This window comes from Schistocerca serialis, chromosome 1, assembly GCF_023864345.2.
Source record: "Schistocerca serialis cubense isolate TAMUIC-IGC-003099 chromosome 1, iqSchSeri2.2, whole genome shotgun sequence".
Classification (NCBI taxonomy): Eukaryota; Metazoa; Arthropoda; class Insecta; order Orthoptera; family Acrididae; genus Schistocerca; species Schistocerca serialis.
Window position 1 is genome coordinate 711020999 of NC_064638.1, and position 12250 is coordinate 711033248.

The following is a 12250-nucleotide window of genomic DNA, read 5'->3' on the forward strand; positions in this document are numbered from 1 at the left end:
TTTTGGCGGGGAGCTAATGGTGTAGGGTTGGAAAATGGAATTTGTCAAGTTTTACTGCGAGGGTTGGGGTAAGGACACAGGATCTGGTAGAACATGTAATGGGTTTGAATGAAGATGTTCTGGAAATGATGCACGTGGTAAAGTGGGACTAGAATCAAACACGAGTATATAGACAGAACGAAGTAATGTGTGAGTGGTTCTGTGAGCCTTTTCGATTGGCGATATGGGGTCTCTCAAAGAGGAGAATACTTTGCAGGGTAGTGGTGATGAAACGGATTATATCTCCAGAGCTGCGGGCGAGACGCAGGGAACTTCATGGGTGTAATGGTGAGTCGACGCGGCAGCTGAATGTGGTAATTTATTTCGAGGCAAGGCGATTTGGCTTTCATTTAAAGCAATTATTCCTGTGAAACACGTTACTGGTATAACACAGAGATGGTGATTGTAAGTTGGTACATTGTTTTAGAAGATGTCTGCTGCGTTTCCAGTGGGGACAACTGCGCAAGTGCAGAAATTCTCGACTTAGATGATCGTTGTAAGTCAGGCATTTTTTGGCAAAATCAGTCTTGCGCTTGAATTTTCATAGGTTACGTCTACTGTGATGACTGTGGGAGCTTCATTAATGAGATATGGATCCTTGATAGGAATTTTGAAAATTAATGTCCAAAATGACACTGTCAACTTCAATATATTACGCATTTCATGTAGACACACGATTTTCCTAATCGGAGTTGACGTCTACCCCCTGCTTAAGTGTGCACAAATATATTAGTCGTGAGAAACTAATATCTTGTTTTGTTTACGCTTTTTATCTGTAGCCTGAAACAAATTCAGAAACAAGGGTGTAGCTATGATAAGTTGTAAGTGATGTACGCTTACCGTTTTCGACATTAACGAAAAGTTTAAGTTACAGATAGATTTTTGTCGGAAACTGTCAAGAGTACACCATTTGTTTACAGTATTTATCTTTTTAGATAGTCCCGTTTCCTCCCAAAACCATCTATACACCGGAGCCATGTAACTGATTTCAAAGATTTGTCGTTTTGTAGTTAAACATCAGCTTCTTACAGGCTGATTACAGAAAGAACGGTGAAACGTCGTCCGCTCTATTTGAACTTAATTCAGCCGTTCTAACTGATATTACCGGGAGTGATATTCGAAATATCCTTGAATGTCCCAAGATTATAAGCTGTTAATGAATGTTAGCCTGGAGGATCTCAGACGTTACGAGTACCCTTCACTAGGTGTTCTTGGAAATTGAGTATTGCTGCAGTAAAAGTATAAATGATTTTACGGCACTGTATAAAAATACAGAACGTAAAATGACTTGTCTCTGCTCGTTTCATTTGATGTTTGAAAAGGAAAACTCATTACGTGTGTTGAGCTGAATGGCTCTGTAATTGGCAGCTGACAAGTTAACGGCATCTGCGCGCTGCATCTACTTTTTATTGGTCTATCTCGAGTAATTTGTAGTTTCGGCACAGACCTCTCCCAGATCTCTCAGAAGAAACCTCAGGTAAACAAACGCTAATCTGTGTTTCATTTCAGTCAGGCGCCAGAACGAAATACTGCCAGCTATCGATCGCTGTTTTAATAATTACAGTAAAAGTACGAAGACTTGCTGAAAAGTAATACCTCCTAATTTTTAATGTGGAAAATCTTGAAGCTTTTTGAAACAAAACAAACGTTATTAACATGCTACATCTTAATTATTCATGTATACATAAGCTACTTGCAGCCCCCTGCCGCTAGAGGCCTCTGAATTGTACTATTTAACATGGCGGTGTCTAAAGTAACTGTGTCGCACCGTGAGAAACAGACTGCTGTAATCGAGTTTTGAATTCTAAGAGTTATCCACATTTGGGGTACTTGCTCCTTCATCAAGACAATGCCAGGTGGCACACAAGCGTTGCAACAGTTTGGTTCAAATGTTTCAAATGGCTCTGAGCACTATGGGACTTAACATCTGAGGTCATCAGTACCCTACAACTTAGAATTACTTAAACCTAACTAACCTAAGGATATCACACACATCCATGCCCGAGGCAGGATTCGAACCTGCGACCGTAGTGGTCGCGCAGTTCCAGACTGTAGCACCTAGAACCGCTCGGCCACCCCGACCGGCTGTAACAGTTTGGAAACTGGGTTCATTGTCATCGATCGTCTTCCATACAGTCCCGAGTTGGTCCCATCCGATTTTCATCCGTTTCCAAATCTTAAACAACACCTTCGAGGACTTCACTTTGACAGTGCTGAAGCGCTGCAAGCAGAGGTGCGGTTGTGGCTCCGTCGACGAAGTCAGACATTCTACAGCGACGGTATCAACAGACCGATCTCTCGTTGGGATTTCTCCCTAGGGTGACTACGTTGAGAAATAAATATGTAGACATGAAGAGTAAAGGTCGAGGATGTTAATAACATTTGTTTTATTTAAAAAGTTGTACAATTTTACACATAAAAAGTTCAGCGGTATTACTTTTTAGCACGCCCTCGTATATCGAAGCGTGAAGAGAATTGTTTCTTGGTTGAAGACTATATTAACTGTTCAAAATGGATTCAACAGAAATATTGAAGCAGTAATTAAGTAAATGCCCCAGAAGCTTAGAAGATACAGGATGCGAGCTATGTTAGTCACTGGGCAACTAAATGGTCTCATTCAGGTAAGTCGTGTATGCTCTGAAGACTGCTTTTATATCACAAGGATGGTGGTCACATGCAGTAATTCTGGGCAATTGTGTGACACATTCACTAAAATTCTTGTGTTGTTGTAACCAAGTCATGATACAGGATGAAAAATTTTGGCGTGGTCCATTAAGGACTAGAAGTTTAGTGAATTTGTCATTGGCAGCAAAAACCTACCTGCACTTATCTAATTCGAAATTCCTGTTACAGATTTCTAGAGCTTCAACTGATCATTGCATAGGAAACGTATTGAGTATGGATTCTCGTCCATAGACTTCCCTTTTCTTGTTATGATTATATAAAATTAAATCAAAATGTAAAAATGTTTCACTCCTGATGAAGTAATACAAGCATCGCACCCTGTGTACCTGCTAATGATAGAATAGGACGTCACGCTACTGTACATCTCATGAGATGTTTGAAACTGGGCTTACAGAAAGTTCGGAAGAGGGCGGAGAGACTGGGTCCACATATCCAATTTACGATTTCCTAACATTCACACCTACATTAATACTACGCAAGCCACACTGCGGTGTCTGGTAAATGGTACGGTATTTCTTGTACCACTAATCATGTCCTTTATTGTTGTTCGTTGTATGAACGGTTTGTGGAAAGAACTATTGTTGAAAAATCCTCCACATGGACTCTAACTTCTCTTACTTTAGTATCATTCTATGATATTTATCTAGGAGGAAGTAATATGTTGCTTGACAGTTCTTGAACAGGTATTCTTGATATTTTAACAGTAAACTTCGCTATGATGCATAATGCCTCTGAAGTTTGTCGAACCTGTCCGTGACGCATTTTTGCTTACGAAATGTATCCATGCTCTCTTTTGGATCTCTTCCATAACATCTAATAATCGCAGAGAGGTAAGCCATTCTCAAGATTCAATCGGAAGAGAGTTTCATAAACTACCTGCATCATGGGTGGCACTTCAACACGTTAAGGTACAGAGCCAGCTTAAAGGTTAAAACTTAAAACCTCACTTTAAAAGAAACTATGGCCAATTTCGTGCTTAGAGGCTATTTTCAGTTTACACCAAAATCAGCAGTAATAATCTTGGAAAATAGGACACAGCAACGGTCTCCAGTTCGTGATCAGTTAACCCTACATCTGTTATTTTATTGTTTTCCAACGACTTAGTAAGTTCGTGTCATTATTTCTGTTCCACTATTATTACTGAGCACTGAAGGCTGTCTTTGAGCCTTCACTTTGCATCAAACAGAAAATTTTTAGGATCTTTCGTCAGTTAGATAGATAGAATGTTGTTTTCGATTCCGTCAGACGTATTTTGGTTTGCCCACTTGTTATGGGACATTTTTTTCCCAAAACTGCTCCGTGAGCTAATTAATAACCCACTATTCAAATTAGACTACCAAGTCAATCAAAATTACTAGAGATCAGTAAAAGTTCAGCTGTATCGGAAACAAACACCAATGATTGCGAATCTAACAAGGACCTTTTAGTTTCATTTCCACGGAGTGTAATGTTGTTTTGCAAGCTGGGTCTGCTGTGTAACTGTGAGACAGTGAAGACCACAGGGGCACAACAGTAAGCGAGGAGTAAAACTGTTCCACACTGAAAGGTTTCAGTCACGAGCCAGGGGTACATTGGATGGATGTGCGCTGTCAGAGACTGTCCCCCACATTCCGATAAGATCCTCACAGAGGGCTGGAGGTGGCATTCGGTAGGCTGGAAACTTCCATAGTGTGAAGCGGCATAAGAATGCTTTCCAAAAAGATAAAGCTCTGCAAGGGGATGGGAAACATTACACACTCAGAGCGAGAAGAATCAGTTGGACACAAAGAAAATCAACAGTAGTTGAAGTTGTCGAAGTATGTCCCGCATTGGTTCACAAAAACTGTTTTCATAGCGGAGATAAGTGAGTGCGTACGTGCAGCTGCTATCATTGGCTGACACTTGAAACCATTCTCATAGTAGGAGAGAATGTCTACTTTCCGTCCCACTCTAAGAGAGAAATGTGTAATACTGGTTAATCGCAAGAGATTCGTTAGGAGTAGGGAGACTGTTGCTGCTGTCATAAGTTTTTATTTCATTGGTAAGAGCTCGGAAAGTCTACAGTGAAAATCCAGTGCTATCAGAACCAGAAAAATTTTGAGGAGGAGAACAAACACACACATCTTTTATCCGCAGACGGCGTACTTCTTCGTCTTGGGAGTGCAGAAGGAGAGATGCCTTCACCTCAGAGCTCCAGAGAGGGAGGACTGCGTCCTAGAGATGATCATAGGTGCCAGGGCCAAACTTATGACTCTCAGATATCACTACATCCACCCTTTGTACCTGACTTTTAGGACAATAAGTCGTCTATTCTGGATCGACTATTAATGGTGAAATTTAAGCATGAATTTAAAATCATCCGGTAGCTTGTTACATTTCAGAATGAAAAGTTATCGAAAAGAGTAGTCGAATGTAAAACGTATTCGAAAATTATCGAATTATAATGAATGACAATGTGAAGGTGATGTACGACTCGTATTCTCCCTCAGGTTAACTGCCTTATGCGTCGTGGACTGTGGAATGAACGATGCCTATATATTGTAGTCTGGCGTTAGACACACCAGAGCCAGAAATGGCTCCAGTGGTGTTACTTAAGTTAACATGCTGATGCTGAGTGATGAGGGACGATCTGTAATTATTCAACTTGAAGAAAGGCAACTTCAACCACAGTGTCTTCCACCAGAGTTTCATGACATTCACCAGAAGTCATATGATAGAACATCCAGACCCACAGCAGACTACATCACAGCGTGGGTTACTCCCTACTACGCGCCATGCTGATGTCACTGTAAATTACCTACAGCAATTTACGTTACTCTCAGCTAGAAGAGAGACAACTTCTCAGCGAAGATGGCATTTGTAAAACTTTTATTTACGATGACGACTTCGGTAAACAGGGTTACCATAATATGATATGTGAACAGCTGTGTGTAAAATGTGTTACATTATGATATCTGGCGTTCCGCAAGGTAGTGTCATATGCCATCTGCTGTTCCTGATTTACGTAAATGATCTAGGTGATAATCTGAGCAGCCCCCTTTAGATTGTTAGCAGATGATGCTATAATTTATCGTCTAGTAAAATCATCAAGACGATCAATTCCAATTACAAAATGATCTAGAGAGAATTTCTGTATGGTGCGAAAAGTGGCAACTGACACTAAACAAACAAACGTTCGAGGACAACCACATGGGTACCAAAAGAAATCCGATAAATTTTGGGTATACGATAAATCACACAAGACTAAGAGCTGTCAATTCTACTAAATACCTAGGAATTACAATTACGAGGAACTTACATTGGAAATACCACATAGATAATATTGTTGGGAAGGCGAAGCAAAGACTGCTCTTTGTTGGCAGAACACTTAGAAGATGTGACAAACCCACTAAAGAGACAGCTTTCATAACACTTGTCTGTCCTCTGCTGGAATATTGCTGCGCGTTGTGGGATCCTTACCAGGTGAGATTGACGGAGGTCATCGAAAAAGTGCAAAGAAGGGCAGCTCATGTCGTGTCATCGCGCAATAGGGGTGAGAGTGTCACTGATATGATACGCGAGCTGGGGTGGCAGTCACTGAAACAAAAGCCGTTTTCTTTGCGGCAAGATCTATTTACGAAATTACAATCACAAACTTTCTCTTCCAAATGCGAAAACATTTTGCTGACACACACCTACGTAGGGGGAAATGATCATCATAATAAAATAAGAGAAATCAGAGCTCGAACGGAAAGATTTAGGTGTTCCTTTTTCCCAAGCGCCATTCGAGAGTGGAATGATAGAGAAGTACTATGGAAATGGTTCGATAAACCCTCTGCCAGGCACTTAAGTGTGAATTGCAGAGTAACCATGCAGATCTAGATGTAGATGAAAACTAACGTTTTTGTCATTAATATAGTACGTAAATTGAATTATTATTACATATACCTCAGTAAACGTTAATACATGCCGTCAATTTGAGGTATAAATGTACTCCATGTCTTAATTACTCGTAGAAGACCAGTTGACGTAAGGTGCATTGACACATTGAAGTTAAAACCAGAATAGGCTATACAATATGTCCAACGTTAAAACCAGTATTTACAAATTTCTCGCCAAGTGAATCCGCCACATATTACAGATCACATAGTACATCACTGATGCAAGACCACCGCTGAAAAAACACGTAGCGAAAGTTGCTGCAGTCAGAAAATACAATATGCTTTTAAGACTACAACGTAAGTATTATTTCAAACTTCTGTCTCTACACCACGTCAAATACGAGAAAAATAATCGCACAGTATCATTTATTGACAATATGCCGCTGCAGGTGTGTGCCGAGGAAGGCAATATTAAAATTGCTTAATGCATGACTGCCTCTTCGTCACTTACATAATACGCTACGTGTGGGGCACTGTACTGCGCATTCTTGTCTTCGAATAGCTTTCGGATGTTTTACCTCCATATGGTTATACACTTCCTTCTGTTCATAGAAAATATTTTAGTTTCTACCTGCTGCCAAAGTAATTTTACAATTGTATAACAGTTACCACATTTTTATTAAAAATTAATATTTCGATTTACAGTTGACGATGACATGAACACAGAAGCTCTCCCTCAATTTCGTCCTCGACTCGTTTCCCGCTGTGCAAGAATATTGTCAACAAATGTTAATGTGTGATTATTTTGTCTTATTTCTGACGTTGCATAAAGATAGTACTTTGAAATATGACTTAGGTTGTAGTCTTAGTGACATGTTATTTTTTTCGACTTAATGTTTTCCCTCGATATGGTTATGTTTTTCCTTCTGTTTTTGGAAAATATTTTAGCTTTTAACTTCCACCAAAATAATTTTATTATTACATACTCGTTATTACATTTTTGTTAAACTTATTTATATTTAGAGTTGATGGCAAGGATACACAAGCGACCTTTAACGGCACCAAATGTGAACATGTTCTCCAGTAGCTTTCGTTGCGTGTCACTTCAGTGGCGCTCTTTCACCAGTGATGTATTATGTGATCTGTAATATCGGACGGATGCACTTGGCGAAACATTTTGTAACTACTGGTTTTAACTTTGAACAAATTGTTTGTACTGGTTTTAGCTTTGACAAGCCAATGCCTCTTACGTCAACTGTCCAGCTAATTAAAATATAGAGTCCATTTATAACTCAAATTGGCCATATGTGTTATCTTTTACTGAGGTATCTGTACTAATAATTCAATCTGTGTATTATATTAACGACTGGAACGATGGTTTTCATAATTTAATATGTTCACAGATCAGATGATGATTTATCGAAGTCGAGCATCGTAAATAAAGGTTTTACAAATGCGGTAATGGCTGAGAAGTAGTCTCTCTTCAAACTGAGGGTAACGTAAATCGCTGTAAGTGACTTACAGAGACATCAACAGGGCGCAAAGTACTAGTGAAGCAGTGAGTAAGCCACGCTTTGATGTGGTCTGGTATGGGACTAGACGTTACGTCATATGATCACCGGCGTGTATCCTGAAACTCTGGTGGAAGACACTGTGATTAACGGCTTGCGCGTGTTTCACATCTCCACATAAAACGATTTCCATGTGCACCACGTAGTTACTCTTATTTCTGCAGACAGAAACCAGCACTGATAAGGATATTTAATGATATTTGAAGTATTTAAAATCACTACCTATGTAAAAAAGTGTACTAACCATTCTGCAGCTCAAATGTTTTACGAAGAACGTATTGCACACGATGATCGGCGTAATTCATAACCAACTTGACATGCATTTACAGTGGTTCTACTGAACTTCAAAACCTCCGATGAACAAGGTGTAATGGTACAGTGATCTTATGACCAAAATTATGATTTCTGGATTTCCGGAAGCCTTTTGACACTCTACCATACAAGCGGATTCTAGTGAAATTGCCTGTTTATGGAATATTGTCTCAGTTATGTGATTAGATTTGTGATTTCCTGTCAGAGAGGTCACGGTTCGAAGTAATTGACGGAAAGTCGTCGAGTAAAACAGAAGTGATTTCTGGCGTTCCGCAAGGTAGTGTTGTAGGACCTTTGCTGTTCCTTATCTATATAAACGATTTGGGAGACAATCTGAGCAGCCGTCTTAGGTTGTTTGGAGATGAAGCTGTCGTTTATCGACTAATAACGTCACCGGAAGATCAAAACGATTTAGAAAAGATATCTGAATTGTGCGAAAAGTGGCAGTTGACCCTAAATAACGAAAAGTGTGGGGTCATCCACATGAGTGCTAAAAGGAACTCATTAACATTCGGTTACACGATAAATCAGTTTAATCTAAAAGCCATAAATTCATCTAAATACCTAGGTATTACAATTACGAACAACTGAAATTGGAAGTAACACATAGAAAATGTTGTGGCGAAGGCTAACCAAAGACTGCGTTTTATTGACAGGACACTTAGAAAATGTAACAGACCTACTAAGGACTCTGCCTGTACTACGCTTGTCCGTCCTCTTTTAGAATACTGCTGCACGGTGTGGGGTCCTTACCAGATAGGACTGACGGAGTACATCGAAAACGGACTGACGGAGTACATTGAAAACGTTCAAAGAAAGGCAGCACGTTTTGTATTATCGCGAAATGTGGTAGAGAGTGTCACTGAAATGATACAGGATTTGGGCTGGACATCATTAAACGAGAGGCATTTTTCGTTGGGACGGAACCTTCTCAGGAAATTCCAGTCAACAACGTTTTCCTTCGAATGTGAAAATATTTTGTTGACACCGAACTACGTAGGGAGGAACGATCACCACTATAAAAAAAGGGAAATCAGAGCTCGTACGGAAAGATACAGGTGTTCTTTCTTTCCGCGCGCTATACGAGATTGGAATAATAGACAATTGTGAAGTTGGTTCGATGGACCCTCTGCCAGGCACTTAAATGTGATTTGCAGAGTATTCCTGTAGATGTAGATACTTCCGATGAAAGTGGTAAAATTTACTTGACGGTGGAACAACCAGTCCACTTCAAGAACAACAGAGCAGCCTCAGATTGAAACAAATTTTTCCTCTGAAATTTCTATACAACCACGTGACGAAACCTGACACACAAGGAACGGCTAGTTTTTATCCAAAATACAATATAGGCCTAGCTAAATTCAAAATACAAAATCTTAAAGTAATATTTCCAGCGTTTGCCCTCTTCTGTGTTCCAAGGATTTCCACTCGGTGTCGTTTGTACTGCACAGGTCATTAGACTTGTCCAAGGAATATTTTGTTTATCACGAAAATTGGACGTGCTATACCGCTGGTTAGTGTTCAGAAATTAGTTCAAGGGTGTACGGTGATATGCCAGTGTCTACCGGGCACAATATTTCGACAACTGACCGTGTTTTCATCATCAGATGCGCTGCCTAATGACTGCCGGTGGGCGGGCGCAGGGCTAGTATCTACCCATACCGCCCCACTTGCCTAATTTGGCGAGTCTGCAGCTTCACGAGCTTTGTGAGATGCTGCGGCCATTTTTGACGCACTCAGAAACTGATATTAGCCTTGGCCGCTGTATTTACTAATATTACATTGCCTTATGCGTTTTGGACATACGCCATTCTCAAAGGCTCTTTATCACATTCTTAAGTACTATACAACGATACTGAATTTTTCAAACGTGGATACAAAGTATCTGGTCTACATTACTTGATGACACTGTTGAGACTCGAGTTTTCACTCGAATATCATCAAGTAATACACGCCAGATATTTTATATCCATTTGACAGATTCATTATGGTTGTGCCTAAGAATGTGCAATAGATATTTTCAGCCTTTGAGAATGGTGTAAGGCCGAAACGCGTAAGACAGTATAAATTGAATAAGTTTTAATCTCAATATTAATATCAGGTTTTGAGAGCTTGTAGCTGTTCATGTCGTGGATTGTTCCAGTGCTCCGTCCGATGTTTGCGCCCAGGGGCGTGTGCTATGAACATGTGGCCACTGGTAATCTGCAGCTGGTTGCTTGACTCCATCGAGGTTAAAGCTCTTGTCGCGGTGATCAACCTGCTATTATTCTAGCCTCAACGTTTCTTTGTAACACAGTGCCAATAGCGCGACGAGTGTAACAGAACAGCGACAAACAATTATCTTCCACAGCAGAATTGTTTGGTTGCAGCAGCACGACATATCTATGGTTTTTCAGGCAATGATGTTCAGTAGAGGGTTCTGTCTACACTAAATATGGCATACCATATTGGTTCGCACTTCGATATACAGGGTTAGTCACTAATTATTGCCACCTAGAATAACTCCGAAACCCCGCGAGGCAGCCGTGCGGTCTCAGTCGCCTTGCCACGGTTCGGGCGGCTCCCTCCGTCGGAGGTTCGAGTCCTCCCTCGGGCATGGGTGTGTGTGTTGTTCTTGGCGTAAGTTAGTTTAAGTTAGGTTAGGTAGTGTGTAAGCTTAGGGAACGATGACCTCAGCAGTTTGGGCCCATAGAACTTACCATAGATTTCCAATAACTCCGGGACTATGATAGTAGCTGAAAAGTTTGTGGGACAGATGTCGCACGGGACAAGGTGGGCCATAATATGACGTTGGTTTTTTGTTGCTAGGTGGGGGTCGCGTCAGAGATATGGAGGTCAAAATTGTTTTTCTAAATGGGATGCGATAGTTTGGTACTTATTTTCTGATAGCGGCTATCGAGACGAATCAAATGATGTGTAACAGTAAAGGTCTTTGAAGGGCAACGAAGGTCAAAAAGGTGGCATGAACGTCCATTTACAGAAGGTATTCTAGTGATGATCAGTGGTATCAATGCAGCACTGCAATATTGTTATCGTGGATTGAGTGGTATTTCTTATCACTTCGACACTTACCGAAGCGCATACACTGACAATTCTCTCTCGTATATCGTGAAAATAGTAAATATTCTCCGATTACGGCGTATCCATCTCACGTGCCATTGGCATGTAAACACCATTCGATGGTTTCACAATACAACACTAATAGGAACGGAAAGACTAATATTGTCGAATCAAGCGAATGTGAATGATGTATCACTTCGAAGAACAAGTCGATATGCTTCTCGTTTATGGAGAATGTCAACGAAATTCAGTGAGGGCTAGAGACTTATACGCTGGAGGACGTACTCACCCTACAAGTCGCACATTGAAATATGTGTTTGATTAACTGAGAACAACTGGATCTTTAACGCATTGGAAACATATCCGCCAAAGGAAAGTTACTAACGAGGAAACGGAAATTGGTACTCTTGCCAGTGCGGTTGGAGATCCTTGTGTTAGTTCGCATCAAATCGCAAGGGAATCTGGCATTAGCCAGAGTAGTGTTGTTCGTGTTCTGCATCGCCATAAATATCATGCTTACCATATAAGTCTCCACCAAGAATTAACTGGTACGGATTGTTTGCGTCGCATTGAATTCCGTCGATAGGCACAACTTCACATTCAGAGGGATGACACATTTATTAATTTGATTTTATTTACTGACGAGGCTACATTCACGAACCATGGAAATGTTGATTTGCATAACACGCATTATTGGGCAACTGAAAATCCATGTTGGCTGCGGCAAGTTGCAATCTAAAAACC